This window comes from Myotis yumanensis, unplaced genomic scaffold, assembly GCF_028538775.1.
Source record: "Myotis yumanensis isolate MYYU_CA2020_CCGP unplaced genomic scaffold, mMyoYum1.0.hap1 SCAF_11, whole genome shotgun sequence".
Taxonomy (NCBI): Eukaryota; Metazoa; Chordata; class Mammalia; order Chiroptera; family Vespertilionidae; genus Myotis; species Myotis yumanensis.
In genome coordinates this window covers 33,320,787-33,332,094 of record NW_027223762.1, presented here as the reverse complement: position 1 = coordinate 33,332,094, position 11,308 = coordinate 33,320,787, and the positions used below count along the sequence as shown (strand labels likewise).

At 38.7% G+C, this 11,308-nt stretch overlaps 1 pseudogene; it reads right to left on the bottom strand.

Moving 5' to 3' along the window:
- Positions 1-256: 256 nt before the first annotated feature.
- On the bottom strand, positions 257-907 carry LOC139019637 (ferritin light chain pseudogene; annotated as a pseudogene).
- Positions 908-11,308: the final 10,401 nt, after the last annotated feature.

Here is an 11,308-nt window from a genome sequence, read left to right as displayed (position 1 = left end):
AGATGAATATACATTTTATTGTTTTACACACACACACAAATCGAAACATGTAATAATTACAGCTATTAAGATGAACATGGGAAATGGAGTTAAAGTGTCCTGAGGGCCTTGAAATGCCTGGGAAAAGATTGAAGTACCTTCTTATATCAGTTCGCTCTTCCTTCCTTCCTTCCTTCCTTCCTTCCTTCCTTCCTTCCTTCCTTCCTTCCTTCCTTCCTTCCTTCCTTCCTTTCTTTCATTTTGCTGCTACAAAGCTTTATTGTTTTATTTGGTCTAATGCATGGGTAAGGGCTTTAGAGTGGTTAAAAGGATGCCTAGTGGTTTCAGGAAGAGGCTCAGGCAAAAGCCAGACACCAGGGGATGCAGAGGGGCCCTCAAAGGCTCTGGGTTCCAAAGGCTCCTGGTGGTGCTTGAGGGTGAGCCTTTTAAAAGAGATACTCGTCCAGCCCACCTGGGCCAGCCAGCCTGTGGAGGTGAGTCAGGTGTCTCCCATCTTCTTGATGGGTTTCACCTCCTCACCCAGGAAGTGGTTCTCCTGGAAGTCACAGACGACTGTCTGCGCGGGTAGAACCCAGGGCCTGCAGCACCACAAGGGCCTGGGGCAGGTTCCTCTCCAAGACCAGGGCGGCTTCCCTGGAGTCCTGAGTTTTGCCCACTCATCTGGGGGAGGCTTCAGCACATCCTGAGAGAGAATGCGGCCATTGCACTGGTTTTGCAACTTTAAGAGATGCTCTGGGCCCTCGCGCTTCTTCTCCACCAACTCACAGAAGTGGCCCACGCCCTTGAGAACCACATGCTCAGGGTCAAAATGGAAGCCCGGAGAGAGGTAGGTGTGGGAGGCCCACAGGTGCAGGTTGGCCAGGGGGTTGGCCTTGGTGGAATAATTCTGACAAATTTGGGAGCTCATGGTTGTTCCGCAAAGAGTTAAGGTAGGAAAAAACAAAACCGGTGTGTTGGCTGGTCTCGGAGGTGGTTCTGGAGGTGGTGACTGGATAAGGCGCCGGAGAGTGATCAGAGTCTAGAAATAGGGGCGTCCCTGAGTCTGTTCCATCCAAACACTGTTGAAGCAAGAGGCAGATCTGGGACCGCCGAGGGCACTGGCACTGCCTCAGCTTTTTTATATGTTAAGAATTTATGCTCCAATCTATAGTGCTGTCACTAAAAATAAATATTAAAAGTAAATTATGTCAAGATAATCGAAGGAAAAAATGAAATAGTTTTTTAAAGCTTCCATTAATTCAAAATTAGGTAAAAATGAGAACAATTCAAAAAAGGAGTTGGACACACGTAGCAAGTAGTATTCTATTTTAACATACTTCTATAAATTAACTGATAAAACCCATCAGAGAATAAAACAGGAAGAAGATAGGATAGAGAATATTTGAACAACACAATTAACAAACATGATGTGACTGATATAGATATAGAAAATCTCATCCAACATCTGCAGAATACAAATTCATATGAGGTGCACATGGAACATTAACCAAAATAGATTATCCATTGATTCACATAGAAAGTCTAAACAAATTTCAAAGGACTGTAGTCATGCTGAGTATGTCTCTGATCACAGAGCAAATTAAGCAAGAAAACAAGAACAAAAAGATAATGAGTACATTTCCATATGTTTGGAAATTAAGAAGTATACTTCTAAATAGATTTTGAGTCAGAAAAGAAATTAGAGATGAAATTAAAAAATGTATGAGTGAGCAAAAAAAAAAATGAGAGAGGGAAAAAAGCTCATGGACATGGACAACAGTGTGATGATTGCCAGGGGAGGAAGGCTGCCAGGAGGTGGAGGAGAATTTAGAGGGTTAAGTGATGATGAAAGGACACTTGACTTGAGGTGGTGAACTCACAATACAATATGTAGATGATGTGTTGTGGAATTGTGGACTTGCAACCTGTATACTTTTGTTAACTAGTGTCACCTCAATAAATTCAATAAAAAGGAGAAAAAAAATATGAGTGATGCCCGGCTGGTTGAGTTTTGACTGATGAACCAAGAGGTCAGGGTTCAATTCCAGCTCAGGGCACATGCCAGGATTGTGGGCTTGATCCCCAGTAGGGGACGTGCAGGAGGCAACTGATCAACGATTCTCTCTCATCATTGATGTTTCTATCTCCCTCTCCCTCCTTTCCTCTCTGAAATCAATAAAAAATATATTTAAAAATATGAATGAAAATGCAACTTACAGATTGCAGCAAAGGAAATTTAGAGAAATAGTTATATATTTAGATGCATATAGAAGAAGATAAAATTAAAAAATAACCTGAGCATGCATCTATAGAAATTAGGACAAAAAATAAGTATGAAACTCAAAAAAAAAAAAAAATTATAAATACAACAGAACTTGAAGAAGTAGAAAACAAATACAAAATTATAATTCTTTGAAATGTTAATGAAATTGCTGATTCCAATTTTTGAATAAAACTGATGAGGGAAAGAGAGAAAGAAAATAATCAAAATCAGGAATATATAAAGGACATTGCTACAGCTCTTACAAACAATATTGTGCTTATATTATGAATAACTTAATGCTAGACATTTGAAAATATAATTAAATGAGCAATTTCTCTTATAAAAATGAGAATAAGAAGATATAGAAAAATTAAATATATGTAACTGTTAAAATTACCTTTTCATTAAAAGTCTACTACTGAAAATAAAATACACTCCATGGCCAGATGGCTTCATAAGTGAATTCTACCAGTTATTTAAGGAAAAAATCATGATGATCTTACACATCTTTCTCCTGAGTATAGAAAACAAAACAAAATTAGGAACACTTCCAACTGACCTTATGTGGTGTGCATAAGCTCTGTACCAAAACTGTCAAAAAATTACAGAAAGGTAAAAATGATATCATTATAATAATAAAAATGTGAAAGAATCAGGTGAATTATTAGGATTAATAAGTGGGCATAACAAAAATTTAAAAAAATACATATTTCCATAATACTAGCCTCAAAAAATTAGAGGAAAATGAAATACATCACAAGATATTTCAATACATACAATAATTGTTTACAGCAATTGCAATGGAGCATTTGATTTGAGCACGTGTAGGGAAATGTGAATTATTATACACTATTAGTAATTTGAATGTGTATATACCCTGAGTGGCCAGATTATTATGACCACCTGACGTTTGTAGGCAAATTAGCTATAATTTATCGCTGAAGTTGCTAGAGGGCCAGATCATTATAAACGTCTGAATAGCACAACATACCTAAGTATCGTTGCTGATCAAGTTCATCCTATCATGTTGATGGCGTATCCCAATGGACATGGCTTCTTCCAACAAGACAATGCGCCATGCCACGGTGCTCATATGGTGCAGGAGTGGTTTCAAGAACATGAGGGAGACTTTACCTTGCTTAGGTGGCCCCCACAATCACCAGATCTCAATCTAATTGAGCATTTGTGGGACGAAGTTAAAAGAGCCATCAGGCAGCTGGTTCCACAACCATCAAATCTCACAGAACTGGACAGTGCTATTCATCAGGCATGGTGTCAGATTCCTCGCATCACCTTTCAACATCTCGTGGAGTCAATGCCAAGAAGAATCGCTTCAGTATTGAAGGCAAAAGGTGGCCCAACGAAGTACTGATGGCGTGGTCATAATAATCTGGCGGTCATAATAATCTGGCCACTCAGTGTATGTATTATATATTTATCAATTTGTCAGTTTCTATCAAAATTCTCCCAGACTTCAACTTAGAAATTCCACTTTTCAGTATGCACTTTTGATCAAATGCTTGCAACAACACAAGGAAGCAGGTAAAAGGATGTTCATTGTGGCTCTTTTTTTTGTAATTGAGTAAAATTGGGGGTAAAAAATTCCAGTGTTTCAATAATCAAATATTTATATGAATTAAGTCTTTCATGTTATGGAAAACTATTCAGAAATTTAAAAATGGTGAATTTACAAATACTAAAATATAATGATCTTTAAAATAATTAAGTGGTAAACCTAAGTTATAAAACAGTATTAAATACTCTCTTATTTATGAAAAGCAAACCATTTCTATATATATATTAAACACACATATATGAAAATGTAGTTCATGTAATTGAATAGTACAAAGTCAGGAAGATACCCTTAAGTGATAACAATTACAATAATTAGTTCTGTGGAGAGGAGTGTGGTTGGGGATATGTGAAGTGAGAATTTTACTCTTTCAGTCAGTATAGTTACATTTTTAAAAAATTTACAAAACAAATAACTGTTCATGTGTGAAGGTATATGGATTTGTGGTTTTATCAGCCCCTCTATGAGATTTATTTCCCAAGAATGCAAGTCTATACTTTTGTGTTTCCTAACAAATTATCTGTGGTATTAAATGATGAAATTCTAGCCAGAAATATCAATTATATGAAAAGTCTAATGGGAAAAAGTGAAGTGACAAAAGTAGTAAAGATTTGTAGTAACATAGCAAAACATGAATCATGATAGGTATACCTTTCAGCTGACTTGAGCATTTGAGAACATTTAAAATATTAAGATTTATAGATAACTTTCAGAAAGATCCCCACCTAATATTTTGGTGCAAAACTGGCTTTGTATTCCTCCCGATATTTATTTGAGAATTGGAGACCTGCACTGGGACATTCTATCCTCCACCTCACCTCTTCATTCCCCACTTCCCTTATTATTCTGGCTACATGGAGAGGGTATTGACTTCTGTTCCAAGCATATGTCTTTCTTAGTGGGACTCCCCTTCTGGACCCTGGGGACCTTGAGCAACCAGTTTGTGTGCCAGCAATTCTGTATTTTTGGATGATGAAAATTGATTTTCCTCCTTTTAGCAGGTGCAGTCTCTGAGTGAGCCTCTCCCCTCATGACCTGTGCAGATTATGCCATCAATAGCGGGAGAAGGGAAGAGGAGGAGCATTTGGAACACTCAGCTCACAGCACCAAGGGGCCTGGCGGAGCATTGCAGCAGCGCGGGTTCACTGGAGAAAAGGTAACAATAAACTTCGTTTAGAACTGTTTTCTTCTTGGTACTTCCTGGACAAGTCCAGTCTATGTCTGCATTTTCTGGGATAATCTGAATGGACACACTTCCAAGCAGAGCTTATTATGGTCTCTACAGTTCTAAATGGATCATTGTTATTAAACTTGAGTATTGGGAAGACTCTTCTTAAGGAAAAGAATAGTAAATATAAAAGATCTAAATGTGGCTTGAATATGTTTATTTTAATGCTACCTATATGTTTTCAAACATGAATAAGTTTGAGCTTATAACTGTTTTGCCACTAGGAAAGTCTAGCTACAGAGATGAGACTTTTTGGTACATATTGGAAAAACTCAGAGATTTTGAGTTGGGAAATAAATATAAAAGTAGATTTTGTTCTTGCGTATAGGATAGATATGGAGGTTTGAGTCTAGAGCAGGGGTGGGCAAACTTTTTGACCCGAGGGCCACAATGGGTTTTTAAACTGGACCGGAGGGCCAGAACAAAAGCATGGATGGAGTGTTTGTGTGAACTAATATAAATTCAAAGTAAACATCATTACATAAAAGGGTACGGTCTTTTTTTCTTTTTTAGTTTTATTCATTTCAGCCCGCGGGCCGTAGTTTGCCCACGGCTGGTCTAGAGACAGGGTAACTCGTTAGAAAGTTATCCCAAGTTCTTGCATCTAAGGTGTTATGTATCTGAGCAGTGTGTGGTGGCTGTGGGAGCAGGAGGTGGATAAAAGCAGGTAGGAAAGCAGGAGCCTTTCTACAAAAGATGAGGAACCTCAAGAGAAGAGCCTTCTAAGGTTCTTGGTATTTTTAGATATTTGTTTTAAAAACACAAGACTGGCTTTTGGAGTTTGGGGTCAATTGCTAAGACCTTGGGAGATGGGGGGGTGGGGGGGGGGCGGGGAACGGGATGGTGGTTGGAGGGCAGGGTCCCCAGGCTGGTTTAAATAGAAATGTAGTCATTCAGGAGTGAGCACACAAGGCAGGCAGTCTGCCATGACAGTGTATGCGACAGTTTCTAGAAGAAGCCACAACCAGGAAGGTGGGGACTTAATCCCATGGTGCTCTAGGTTAATTTTCCTCCTTCAAGTACTCAGCTGTTGCACGGGCTACAAATACTAGTTTGTCTCCTTGCCAGAGAAGGCAAATGAGGATGAGGTAGAGAAGGAACACTGTTTAATAATTGAGATAATCACATGATGTGGGGGAATTCTAGAGAAGATAGAGGATTAAAGTCCAAGAAAAAATTTTGGAAAAGTCACAAGAAAGTAAAATCAGAATCATGCACAGAAGACAAAATGCAGAGGGTGCAGGGAGCGCCGTGGGAGATGTCCCATTTTTAATTCGCTTGGGACAGTTGTCCTCCTGAGGATAAGTCAGCATCAGTTCCTAATCTGAATTCAATTGGGTAAGTGATGGTGCATGCCCAGGAGCAAGACCTATTGTCTGGAAAAGCATTTAGGTCCTTAAAGTTATGCAAGGGCTGATGTGTTGGTGATTTGACTAAGAGCTCTGAAGATAATTTTGAAAAAGAGAAGCAAAATTATCCAGCAAACCTTAAGGAAAAGATAGTAAAGGTGAGTACAGCAAATGGTGTTCTCAAAAGAATAGTATACTTGGTCTCCAGTGTTTTCCTGTACCAATACTATGGTCTTTTATATGTTACTATAACAAGTGGCTGAGTGTGGGTGATAAACTATTAAGTTAAAAATGTATTACAATGACTCAACACATATATTGGGTGTCTAATTTGTGATTAGAATACAGAAATGCTAAAGCAAATTTGCCTGGCTATAGCTTACATAAAAAGTCTTCTTGGTATTAACTGATTCCTCAGTGAATCATTGTGGGAATTGATGTATTGGAAAAATGGTGTGTGTGCATATATGTATTATATACATATATATTATATACAATAAGTAATATGTTATGTATAAATATATATGAAGTTCATGATTCAACATCTGAAGTGTGGTTCCTATTTCTGGTTCTCACATTTTGAGGACACAGTACAAAAACTAGTGGTCATTCAGAGGAGCTCAAACCAAAAAACGCCAACTGACAGTCCTTTAATGAAAGAAGTGGGATAGTAAACCCGGAGAAGAAAATTCCTCCACGTTTCATGTCTGCCCTTCCCAATAGTTAAAGGACTGTTCTGTTGAGGAAGGTCGAGCCCTCTTTATCATCCTGAAGGGCAAAACTTGAGCCAACAGGTTAAATGTGCATGTGGGTGGACTTCCGCTAAGTATAAGGCAAAGCTTTCCTTGAACAATAAAACCTTCCCCACCTTGGAACAGCCTTTCTGTGAAGCAGGGACCTCTGTGTCAGTGGAAATAACCAAGCTGAGTTTTGACAATTGCCAAAAGTACTGCAGGGGATTTATTTGTCGGATGGAAGATTAGACTAGATTAGTCTTGAGGTTCCGAACAACTCCAGAATTTTATTACTCTGTGAAAATAAATTAAGATCTGACTAAGACTGAAGCAATTCTTCATATGTGGTTTACAACATGTCTATGAAAGTAAACTGTGGAGATAAATTACCAAAAAAAAAAAAAAAATAGGCTAGGACAGTGGTCGGCAAACTCATTAGTCAACAGGGACAAATATCAACAGTACAACGATTGAAATTTCTTTTGAGAGCCAAATTTTTTAAACTTAAACTATATAGGTAGGTACATTGTTATTAACTTAATTAGGGTACTCCTAAGGCTTAGGAAGAGCCACACTCAAGGGGCCAAAGAGCCGCATGTGGCTCGTGAGCCGCAGTTTGCTGACCACGGGGCTAGGATAATGGCATGCACTTCCAAATGAGAGATTTTGAAAGTTACCATGCTTGTTTAAGCAAACAAGATGACGGATAGCTATGCAGATGGGTATAGGTATAGATATGGATAGAGATAGGTATTTATTACTTTAGAAACTGATCTCATATACTCCAAAATATCCAGATATTATAAGTCATCTTCCAGTGAGCAGTTCTTGAGGTGGCAAGGGAGGAGTTAATCTTTTGTCCTCAAAGCTCACAGGACTGTTTATCCGCACAGAGCAGGCCTCCTTTCTTCCTTTTGGCGAGTTAAGTCCCCCTCGGCTTTGTTAGACGCTGCCCATTTGAGGAAAGCTTATCCCTGACCTTCTGCCAGGGAGACTGATGACAAGGACGGTTTGCACTAACCTTGACATTCGCCAGGGTAAATGGCTTTTTCCACAAGTAGTCGGCAAACAAGGAGAGCCAGTCAAGAGCTAATGAATCTGCACCTGAGAGAAACTGAACAACAATTGTGCTTTTAAAGAAGGAAGGAGTTCTTGGAAGGGGCAAGGCCATCCGGTGCTTAAAGTTTTAAGGGGAATTAACCCTTTTAGCCAATGCAGTTTGAAATAAATAAATGAAAACCACCCCTGGCCTTAAAATCTGCCATGAGGGGTCATTTTGAAGTTTGACCTTCAGGTCTTTCCTGCCCTGAAGGAACCCTCAGAGCCAGTCTGTACAGCCCAGAAAGACAGAGTGATGCCACAGAGAGACCAGGATGGCAAGGCACACTTTGCTCCAGCCACCACTGATGCCACTTAGCCCAAATCCTTCTCCACTGAGTTTCAGGGAAGTAAACTGTGAATTTCATTTTATTTTTTTTAAAGAGTGGCTCAACTCATCTAGCATATATGCTAATAAAAATTCCCCAAAAGCAATACAAACTCATTCTCCAAGGGATCCCTATGGCCAGTTGTAAATCCCACTGGACAGACTAAGAATTACAGTCCAGTGATATTTTGCTTCCAAAGCCCTACTCAGTATTCTATGAACTCTGCCCTTATTTATCCAATATTGATCACCCTGTTCTCATTGTGTCTGTATATTCCAGTCTCTCCTATGTAAGTTTGTCCATAGTATGCACCATGGCTCTTCACTTGACTTATAAAAAATTACTCAGGTTAAGAGACATTTTTATCCACCACAACATGTTTGTTACTCAATTCTGGGATACTTAGCATGGAATTGTGTGCTGGCACCTTACAAGAGTAGACCAACTGTATTTTCCCAAACTTCCATCCATTTTTATTTTTTCTAATCATCCTGTAAAGTCAGTGCCTGTTTTGTCATCCAGATGACTTTGCCCACTACAGCAGAAGTGTTTCTACTTTTCAGTTGTTCTGTTATTTTTTCATTATTATAACACACATAAAAATGCATATATTTTAAGTGTATGATGTAAGACACTTTTACAAAGTGACACATCTCTGCAACCACCAGACATATGGAGAAATAGCATATTATCAATACACCATAAACTTCCTTAATGCCTCCTTTCCAAGGTAACTCCTATGTGTCTAGATTTTTTTGCTTAGTGTTATGTTTGTGAAATTCATCCACGTAGTTGAGTATAGCTATTGTTCATTTTCAGTGCTATATAAAATTTCAATGTGCAAATATACTACTATTTATTTATCCAATCTCCTGTTGACCAAAAAAATGGCCATTTTTTATTGCTATTTTGTTATTAGGAATAATGCTGTTGTGTACATATTTATACATGCACATATTTTTTTTCATTTTTTTTATTTTTAATATATCTTTATTGTTGGAAGTATTGAGAGTGAAATTGCTGAGTCATAGATAATGAATATGTTGGCCTTAATAGATATCATCAAATAATATTTTTAATGTATAAGAATTTCTCTTGCTTTATATCCTCTCAGCACTTGGCAATGCAATATTTTCTATTTTCTTTTCCCTTCCTTGTCTTTATTTTTTTCTATTTTAACCTCTCAGGGGGAAGGGGAACATGGTTAATTTGTGATTTCAACTTCCATTTCCCTAATATGAATGGTATCAAGCATCTTTTCAGATGTGGATTGACCTTTTGGACATTCTCTTTTGTTAAGTGACTTTTCAAGTCTTTTGATCATTTTTTTTCTTCCTGGTTTATTTGTCTTTTTGAAACTGGACAACCAATGGGCCTGGGCTGCCTGTCACTACTTGAACCAATTCAGCAGAGACAGAGTTGAATCATATATGAGCATTTATTCCAATAATACTGGTAAAAGTAGGGATTACAGGCATGGGGAAGTAGGCAGTGTGGGCTGGGGTGGGACTCCATTGTTTGGGCAACAAGATTGTTAATCTTTCCATAATAATAGGCAATTCTTAAAAGATAATGGACCACATTCCAAGGTTGACTCACAGGTCCTAGGTCCAGGTGGCAAAGAGGAGTAGGGTTGGGGGAAGGGGGGTTGTACAACTCCCAGCCAGGTTAGAATGTCCTTTCTTTAACCAGCCAAAGGTAATCATGGTTAACAGAGCATGATCAACATTTCCCATAACCATTATTAGTCCCCAATATTCTATTTTTGTTCCTAACATTTTCATTATATGTTCTGGATACAATTCCTTTTTCAGAAAAAGTATTGCAAGTATATTCCCTCTTGCAATACAAAATATAAAAAAATTATTCATGTATAATTCACCTTAATTTTTATCTTTGTCAAAGAGGGCAGAAATGTGATGTCATTCATTTTGAGATACCCTTCGTTTCCATGGCTATTTCTAAGTTTTAGGAGACTTATTTGGTGTCTGGCCTCACTGTGAGCAGAAGAGGAGAAGGGCGGGGGGGGGGGGGCGGGGGGGGGGGGCGGGGGGTGGTTCTACCTGCTGATGACATGTATTCATGAGGGCAAACACTGAGACATACAGTTATCCTTTGTGGTCACCTATTGACACTCTACCCAAGCTGCAGCTAAAAGCACCTTTGCTTCTTTCTACAAGTCTCCTTATCTCCGGCAGCTTTCTCTGCTACTTTTGGGTTGTAATGCTTCCTGGATGTAATCAACTCTTGAAGGGGTGACCTAGGCTTTGCCATTCTGGACACAGCATGCAGACGTTTCCTTTTGGTGGTTTTCCATCCCTTTAGCCCACACTGTATAAGGCAAACAAGTCACCAGTGTGTTCAGATGCTGCAAATCTAGGGGTTTTGCTAATTCTCCAGGTCTTGACCCAGGAAACTGGCATAAGATTTCACTTTGTGATTTACCAACTTCTATGCATATTTCATTTCCTCAACCCAATCTGTAGGAGATGGACTGCCTTAGGGTGTGAGAAGTTTTGTCCTTTTATCATTAAGTTTATTCCCAAATTGATAGTCTGTACTGAGTCATTTCTGTTGCCTCAGGGGTCTTGGCTTTTGACATTCAAAACCAGGAAAATAAGCCCTATCTTTCTCTTTGGCTGTCATAGCTCTTCCCTGAGGCAGAAGCATAGAATGGTCTAGCGGCCACTTAAATAATGGAGAAAGTAGGGAAACTTAAAGGGATAGATAGATAGATAGATAGATAGATTTCTCA